Source organism: Anomalospiza imberbis, chromosome 1, assembly GCF_031753505.1.
Source record: "Anomalospiza imberbis isolate Cuckoo-Finch-1a 21T00152 chromosome 1, ASM3175350v1, whole genome shotgun sequence".
Taxonomy (NCBI): Eukaryota; Metazoa; Chordata; class Aves; order Passeriformes; family Viduidae; genus Anomalospiza; species Anomalospiza imberbis.
This window is the reverse complement of record NC_089681.1, coordinates 39,724,994-39,733,372: the sequence shown is the minus strand read 5'-3', so window position 1 is coordinate 39,733,372 and position 8,379 is coordinate 39,724,994.

Genomic DNA, 8,379 nt, shown 5'->3' with positions numbered 1-8,379 from the left:
AAATGAGTATGTTAGGGTACAGAATAAGTACTAAGCTCGGGTTTAACCTGCTTATGTTCAAAGTGATGGTGGGCATGGAATTTCAAAGATGCTGTCCTGAGACTCAAAGGAGCTGCCTTGGACTTCTGTGGGAACAGACGCAGAGGAAAAGAGCACTTTTGTATGGTTTGGTATCCCGGGAGCACACTAAAGTATAAAAACAAGCTCTGAGGAAATTGCTATGTCCTGAAACGCAGTCATTATTTCAAAGCAAGTAACATGAAAGAGTCACAAGGAGATGGCTGAGTGCTAAGTCATGAAGGTAACATGCACATGTCATCTTGGGAGAAAACAGTTTCTGTCGGAAAAAATCTTTGCCTTTCTTTCTGACTTGTCATACAGATGTGAGGTATAAACAAAGAATAATCAAAAGGGACTTAAATCAGGAATAAACTGATATATGACTCTTCATGAAATATTCCTATCTTCACAGCTATTGTGCTCTTTATCTAATTTCCCTGGCTATCTGATCAGAGCTGTTTATTTCACTGTTGAATTATTGCTGAAGTCTGAGAGGGCGCTGCTTTAAACAATGGAGCTGGTCAACAGTGTTAGCAATTCATTTCCATAGTATCTAGTTCTGTTTGGGGCTGCAAAGGCTGGGTTTGCCCTTGGAGCTTTCTCTCATCCTAGAAAACTTTTGTGGATATGACCAGAAGAGCTCCAGAGTTTAATGAAGGCAAGACATATACATTAGGGGATTTTTGTGTGATAAGTGCACTTGATATTGCTTTAGCATATGTATTTGCTACTGGTGGCTGTTAAATTTGAATTATAAGGCTACTTGGGTCCTGATATAGTTGAAGTTGTCCCTGCCCATGGCAAGGGGATTTGACAGGTTTTCTCCAAAGGTCCCTTCTAACCCAAACTGTGAATTCACTGTTCTGTGATTCCGTGAATAAAAAGGAGAAACTTCCAACATCAGAGTGCCTTATTTGATATTCTAGGCATTTTATTTAATGGTTGTCTCCTGTTTTTAGCAGAAAGGAGTTGGCAATAGGGAGTTCTTGTCTGAAGCATCCTTTGTTACTGAGTTGGCTTCCCAAACTCCATCTCCAAAACATGTATTTACTTCAAATTCTAAAGAAGTATTGCCATAGTGACTGGGGAAGGGAGGTGCAGACAGAGCTCCCCCTTCTTGACTTTGCAAAGAAGGGGGACTTTGCATATGACTAAGCAATGCCCCTCTTGCATCATTTAAATCCTGCACTGACTGAGGGCTAGGAAATTATTTAAAACATAGCTGTGTTTTCACTTGCCATGTGTCACCAGTGCATGTCTGATGGTAAGGCAGCTGCACGCAAAAGGCTACAACCAGGCTAAGACTGCATCTGCTTTTTTTTTTTTGCCTGGCTGCAGTTATTACATGGCATGAGGCTGAGGCTATTTTTTAAAAACCTGGCAGTTCTGCACAATATTTCTAGTAATAACTGGTTGGTTCCCCATCATTACCACTCTGAAACAATACAAGCACTACTAGTATGCGATCTGAGAATTTAATCTGCTGCAGATGAGGCACAGAGCAGACAGCAACAGGGATTGCAGAATGATTGAATGGTTTGGAGAAGGGACCTCCAAGTTCCAACCCACCTGCCATGGGCAGGGACATCTTGCACTAGGCCAGGACATAGTTCTGCCAGAACAGGCTGTTCCCAGTGCTGATATGCCAAGCCAGGAGATATTGTAAGCAGCTCTCCAGTTTTCTGTAAGTTTGAAACAGGCTATAACAGAATAGAAGATCCTTGAAAATGCCTCTGTGTATGTAGGGCTATATAGGGCTCTGCTATTTTATCAAAGGCAAGCCCACTGTGGTTTCCATGAGAACTTTAAGTGCAGATGGGCCAAGGCAGTAACTGAATATGCAGTCACTACATACAGTGGAGCAAGTGACAGCTGCTCAGGCCTCTGGAAGCACATTATGGGAATGCTGTTGGCCTTTGCTTATATTCCTGGACAGTAGAGCAGGCTCTTAATCTGCTGAGCTTGCTGAGGGGATGTATGCCACCAGCAGGGAGGTTTCCTCCAAAGGGAGCAGCAAACAATCTCCCAGAGAGAGGCTGAGCCCTGCCGGCAAGCTCAGCTCCCTGCCTGCCGTGCCTGGGGAGACCCACTGGGACCTTGTTTGTTGTTTTATCTCTGTTGATCTGACACCAGGGGCAGGCTGGGAGGTCCTGTTTCTCAGTTATTCTTAGGGATTTTGACACCTGCTATAATTACCCCAGCAGTCATTTGCAGGGGGTCTAAATTCAGCATCCTTGTGCATTGTTCTAGAAGGCAGTTTCATCTGCTTCCCTGGACACATCCAGATTTAGTGAAAATAGAGGGAAATTTCCATTAATGCTATGAGGCTGCATCCTGGTTAAGCTTGGTCTGGTTTTCACACCAATTCTTTCTGGAGGAAACTATCAGTGATAATCAGTGCTGATCTGTAATCAACCTCACATGCTACCTACCCTGTACTGTGCTCCACCTTTTCTAGTTTTGCACAAAAATAAAGTTTTAAATACTAACAGTAAAGGAAGTTTAACTGGGTTTTCTTTGAAGATGGAGAGCACTAAATCAGCTTATAATAGTTTAATTTCTAAGTCTTATTCCTCAAAGTAACCAAAATTCCTGAAGTTTGCATCAAGGATATTTCAGTTTGCTCAAATTAAAACAAAACAGGTAGCTCCTGGCTCTTGTTTGCGTGGAAGCAGAGTTATTTCTACACACTGTGAGCTAAGAGAGATGGCACAGTACCTATAAAATGACATCTTTGGGAATTACCAAGTAATATCACTTGTTTTTCATCCTGAACATTATACAGTACAAATAGGAAATAAAGTATTATTATTGGCAGTGAGAGACGACAAGCCTTGGTTTTTTGCTTGTACACAAATTGTTTCCATGTTTCATTAGCCTCTGGAGGTATTCTGCTTCTTTCCTCTCCTTTGGGACAAAAAGAGGAACTTGAGCATAAAGTGTAACCCCTTCTGCACCATCCTCTCTCTGACTGCAGAAACCTTTGCAGAAATTTAAAGAACTATCGTGATTTATCTGACTGTTCCTTTACTTTATATTCATAGAGAATTTAGAAAAACATCAGACAGGATGGAGATAATTGCAAGTGAATAATTACAAAGACTAGAAAGGGATAGATGGGTAATTACAAAGCTTCTCTGAGGGACAATATTGCTTGTCATTAAATTTGATTGACTTATTTTCTTTAGCATAAACAGGCGAACCTGCCTTCCTAAACACTTAAAGTTACTTCCTAAGAAACTTACATTTTGTTTAGGCATAATTAACCCATCCTGAAAAGAACAAACATCTGGTTGGAATAAAATCCTTGGTCAAATTGCTAAGAGTTACATGTGGATTACAGAAAGTCAACTACATAAAATTTTCATTCTCTCTGATTGAGAAACAGGAAAAAAATTAACTTAATTGTTATTTTGATTTCAGAGGAGCATGTTTATTTTTTTCAGTAATACTATTTGTTTTGTGATGATTCCTAAGATGGGCTGATCCCAGGTTCTTATATCTGAGCAGTCAAAAACATTTGAGGAATCTGAACCCAAGTGTAGATCATTATTTTAAGTCTGGCTCCTTTGGACTGAAACCAAATCCAATTTACTTTCAAAACATTTCAGCTGCAGTGAGTACAACATAACAGCAAAGAAATATATCACTTCCAAGGTGCTTTTGTTTAAGCTTGTGCTTATACTTGTGGTTCAATCAATTCTCTGTTCTCTGCCTCTGAAACTGATAAAAATTCTGCCCTAGGCAATTCAGGGAGTACCTGCCCCAGGGCAAGATTTGCTTGAATTGCTTGGCCTCAGTATTTAATCCGTGTTCCTCACTGCATCCTTGCTTGGTTTCCCATAAAATCTCACTAGGGCATTGGGCATTGGCTGCATTGCAGCCCAGATCAGCGGGGTTGCTGCGCCATGCTGCTGCCCCTGAAAGGGACTGGGGGCTGCCTTGGAGTGGTGTGGGACACCCTGCCTCACAAGGCTCACACAAAACAGACAGTGTAGATCAGGACCATGAGTAGATGCCTTCAACTGTAGTGTCCTAAAGCAAGAAGACTTTCACATTGTCTTGACAGCAGAATCCTTGTGGTGGATGTCCTCATTCACATAAATGTCCAGTCCTTGCAAATCCTGGTAACAGGAAAAGAAAGCATCCTAGTACTGTCATTTACAATAATAACCAAAGACAGAAGTTAAAAAAAAACCCACAACAAGGTAAAAATATGCCATAGGACAAGTCTGTTGCCATGCTGCAGTTGCATGATGGAGTTTCCATCGACATTCCCTTGGCAGTGCTGACTTGTGAATAACGTACACATCCCCAGTGCCTGGCAACACCACTGCAAGGGCATGTGTAGTTGCGTGCACCGCCTCACACCACTGCAGTCTGTGCACAGAGATAATTTTTTCCCCCTTCAGGGTCGCAAAGAGCAACTGTACAAAAGACTTTTTTTAATAGAATATGTTCTTATCTTTCGTAAAACATGGACCCACCCGACACTTGGACTGGTCTGTGGGCCCCACCCTTGCCCTTTTGTTTGGAGCCTGGGATCATACGATGAACTGGGTTAGTACGTTGCTGTTTATGTTCTTCAAACCTCATCTATTTTGTTTTGCAAGAATATATCACACTGCTCCTGACTTACTTGTGTTGTAGGAGGATTAGTGGGTAGCAGGGAATGGGGTCCAGAAAGGGGAAGGAGGATGTAACACATCTGTCATGAACTGCCAGTGTTTCCAGGCTTGGAACTGGTGACAGCACAATGTTGGCATTTTAAAAATTAAAAGGCTGGAGCCTGACCTTACAGTTCTAGAAAGCAGGATCAATTGCATTGAAATCAGTGTCTCAGAAGTACTAAAATCATGTACATAAAATCAGATTCTTGCCTTTGAACTCTCAGGTTTTCAAAGAGTCTTTCAAAGAGTGTTACAATCAGATGGCTTATGACATTTCAGCAGGCACCTGGAGCAGGCAAAGTGTGTGTCCTTGGCCTATTTCTGATGCTTCTTCCTTTGATCCATTCAATTCACCAGGCAGTGCCCAGTTCACAGTGGTGTAGCTTGTGGTGTTTCTGGAGCACAAGACCGGGCACTGAAGCTCTAACATAGACTCTGGATGTTGTGCTATTGATCATGTTCTGGTATTTACCACTAAGCACTTTTCCCACAGGACAACGGACTGCTAAATCAATACAGTCAGACTCGGTTCCAGACACATGGGGCCTGATGCAGGGCTTCTGTGGAGCCAGCTGTCACAGATGAAGGCCTGGGAGGAACCTTGTCTCCAGAGATATAACCCTGTCTGTCACAGAGGACAAATCAGCCAACCCTGCCACCCTGATGGAGAAGGGCTTTGTGCTTTGGCTCAGAAAACAGAGGAAGGCAATGGGGTAAGGGATGGCCTTTCTCACCCTCTGGCCTCTCTTGTGGAGTGAAGAGGAGTGAGGAAGGCAAAGCTTTTACCCAGCTCTGGGAGCAGGGTCCAGCATTACTCCTGACATTGCTGTGTCACAGCACAGAAGTTGCAGCAGGTCCTCCATCGGGCAAAGGGGTTCAGTTGAAGGACAGATGGCACTGGAAAGGAAGCTGTTGAATTAGCACTGATGTTCACCTTGGGCTGATTTTTTCTGCTGGTTTGTGAGTAGTCTTTGCTGTGGTTGCCATCCAAATCATGTTTCAAACAACATCACAGCACAGAGCGTTTACTGGGATGACAGCTTGGCATGAAAACTCTCCGTAATTCCTCTCCTGCCACTCACTGTGACACTGACCATCACACACTTTCCCCAGGGTACATGGGATCCTGGGGCAAGAGAGTGGCTTTAAGGAAGATGGGGCACCCAGAAACTGTTGGCCTGGCTGCAGATCCATAAGACCAATGGTGATTGATGGGGAAACTGTAATCTCAGCCTCTTTACTCCATGGTACAGGACCAGAAAGCCTTGAACAGTGGTTTTGGAGCCAGGAATTTTAGAGGCTCCTCTGGCATAAATGAGGAGTTGTACTGTTGGAGGTGCTGTACTCAAACCTTTGATCTCAGAAGTAGAGAGTCTTCTGCTGCAGCATATTGGAGCTAGAGCCAAGGACCCAAGAGAGCACTAGCATCCCTGGTTCTAAATTAGTGTGTAGAAGGGGCTGGAGAGTTGCACTGGGTGCCTGTCTTGGGCTTGGTGAAAGCTTTTTGAAGTACATACAATATACACAAAGCATTTTACGCTCTACAAAATCCCCAGCCACTTCTGGCTCTGACACACAAAGAAAATGCTTTCTATTTTTTTAGCCAGATACTGGGCAGCACAGCTGATACTAGATAGTCCTGCAAAACCCTATGTCCTAAACTTGATCAATTCCTATGTTTTGTCAAAATATCACATTGGTTTAGAAAATAGCAAAATGAAGTACATTAAAAACAGACAACATCAAGACTTGCTTGCAACATATCTGTTCCTACCACAAAAGGATTTGTAGAGTAAAATGAAATTATTTACCAGAGAGGTATAAAACTGTAATCAAAGTATTTCTTTGTCAGTCCTGTGGTTACCTGTTTCAGAGGGCATCCTTTCAGCATTTGTTCCACACTTGATTTTGGCCTGGCAGGATAGCCATGTTAACAGTGTGCTTCCAGGTATTCATCTGGGTGGGGTGTAGAGCTGGACACTTTCCAAAATTCTACTCAGTGCTCTATTAACACCCTGAAATCCAACTTGTGAGTGCTATAAAATGGGGTAAATAAGGATTGGAAGAGTGGGAAGAGAGAGAGAGAGAAACCCTCCCCCTACAGTGTCTGACTTTTAACCATAATAAAATTCCAAGTGGGGTTTCTGTATCTTGCATAAACCCAGACTTCATATACTCTTATGACTTAGAGTTTGCTGCAGCTCAGGTGAATAGGGCTCATGCAAGAGGATGTGATGCTTGCAATGTAAAACTTTTTCAGGCATAAGTAAAATAAAAGATGATGAAACAAGCATAACTTTGAGAATATAAGGTCTGTCATACACATGTCAGTATATTTATTTATTTATTTCCTTTTGATTTTTTCATGTTACCATACAGAAATCATCTACATCTCTCTATTATATTGAAGATACAGCTCTTTCATCCCAGTACCCCTATCCTTATTACAAATATGCAAAAAGCACACTGTGTCTGGAGCAGAAAGACTGGGATTTATTTTATTAAGGGCAAATTCTTGTGTATGTCTCCTTATTCACATTTTCTTTCTTGCAAGAAATGGCAGTGAGAAACGAGAAGAGTACCAAAAAAATAAACCATCCATTTAGAAAAGAACCAGCTATTTGCAGAGTTGAAGAATCAAAAGCCAAACTCTGCCTATTTGGTATCATGTGGACCAGTGGAACAGTTTCTAGGCAGAAGACATATACAGTATAACATGTGCGTGCCCTTGGCACTGTGGCATCAGCATGTCTACAGGACCTGTGTTTTTTTTGCAAAGTGCAGAAGTAGCTTCTTTTCTAGTGGAAGGAACTGGACTTGTTGGACTACCTGGAAAGAAACATGCACATTGAGTCACAGAGCAGAAGAGAGGACAATGTAAGCAGGTAAAATTTAAGGATTTTCTGTGAGGCAGGTTGTGACTCCTTTACTGTTAGTATGTTATAAATGCACTCTCTATTAGGATTTGTCCAAATATTCTGAAGAGTAATTTTATTTTTTAATAACTTTATCACAAGCATTTCTTTCATTCACAGGCAGGTTTATGTGTGTCAAAGCACTCAGAAATGAGTGCCAGAGGAAGAAGCTCCAAACTTGCTCATTAGCAGCACAGATATATCTTACACAGAGGCTTACTTCTGCAATTTCTTATTCAGTTCTGCTCATGTTTTCATAATCTTGTGGGAAGTTACATGTGGAATATATTTAAAAAAGAAAATATAAATAAGAAAGGCTCAGTATTTTCATGAGTAAAGCATTTGGTTACCTTCTAATTTTGACACTGCAGTTCTTGTCTCACAGAGCTGTCCTTTTTAGCTATATTAACCCTATCCTGCTACAATACCATGTACTGATTAAGTCTATCAGTAATCATAGGCTGAGTACTGGTTTATATTTTGTCACTAAAAAATTTGTGGACGAATTGGAGTGGTTCAGAAACTGCCTTGGAGGGATCTTAGCATTTTGGTCAGACACAATTGCCCCATGAGACGGAGATTAGTCTCATCCACCAGGAGCATGAGCCAAAGACTTGAACCAGGAGAAAGACTGGGGTAAGATTTCAGGGGAGCAGAGCTGGGTAAATACCAACTGCTTCTCAGGTAGCACCTTCTGGTGAGTTGCTCACAGACATGGGTATGTGATAGAAAAT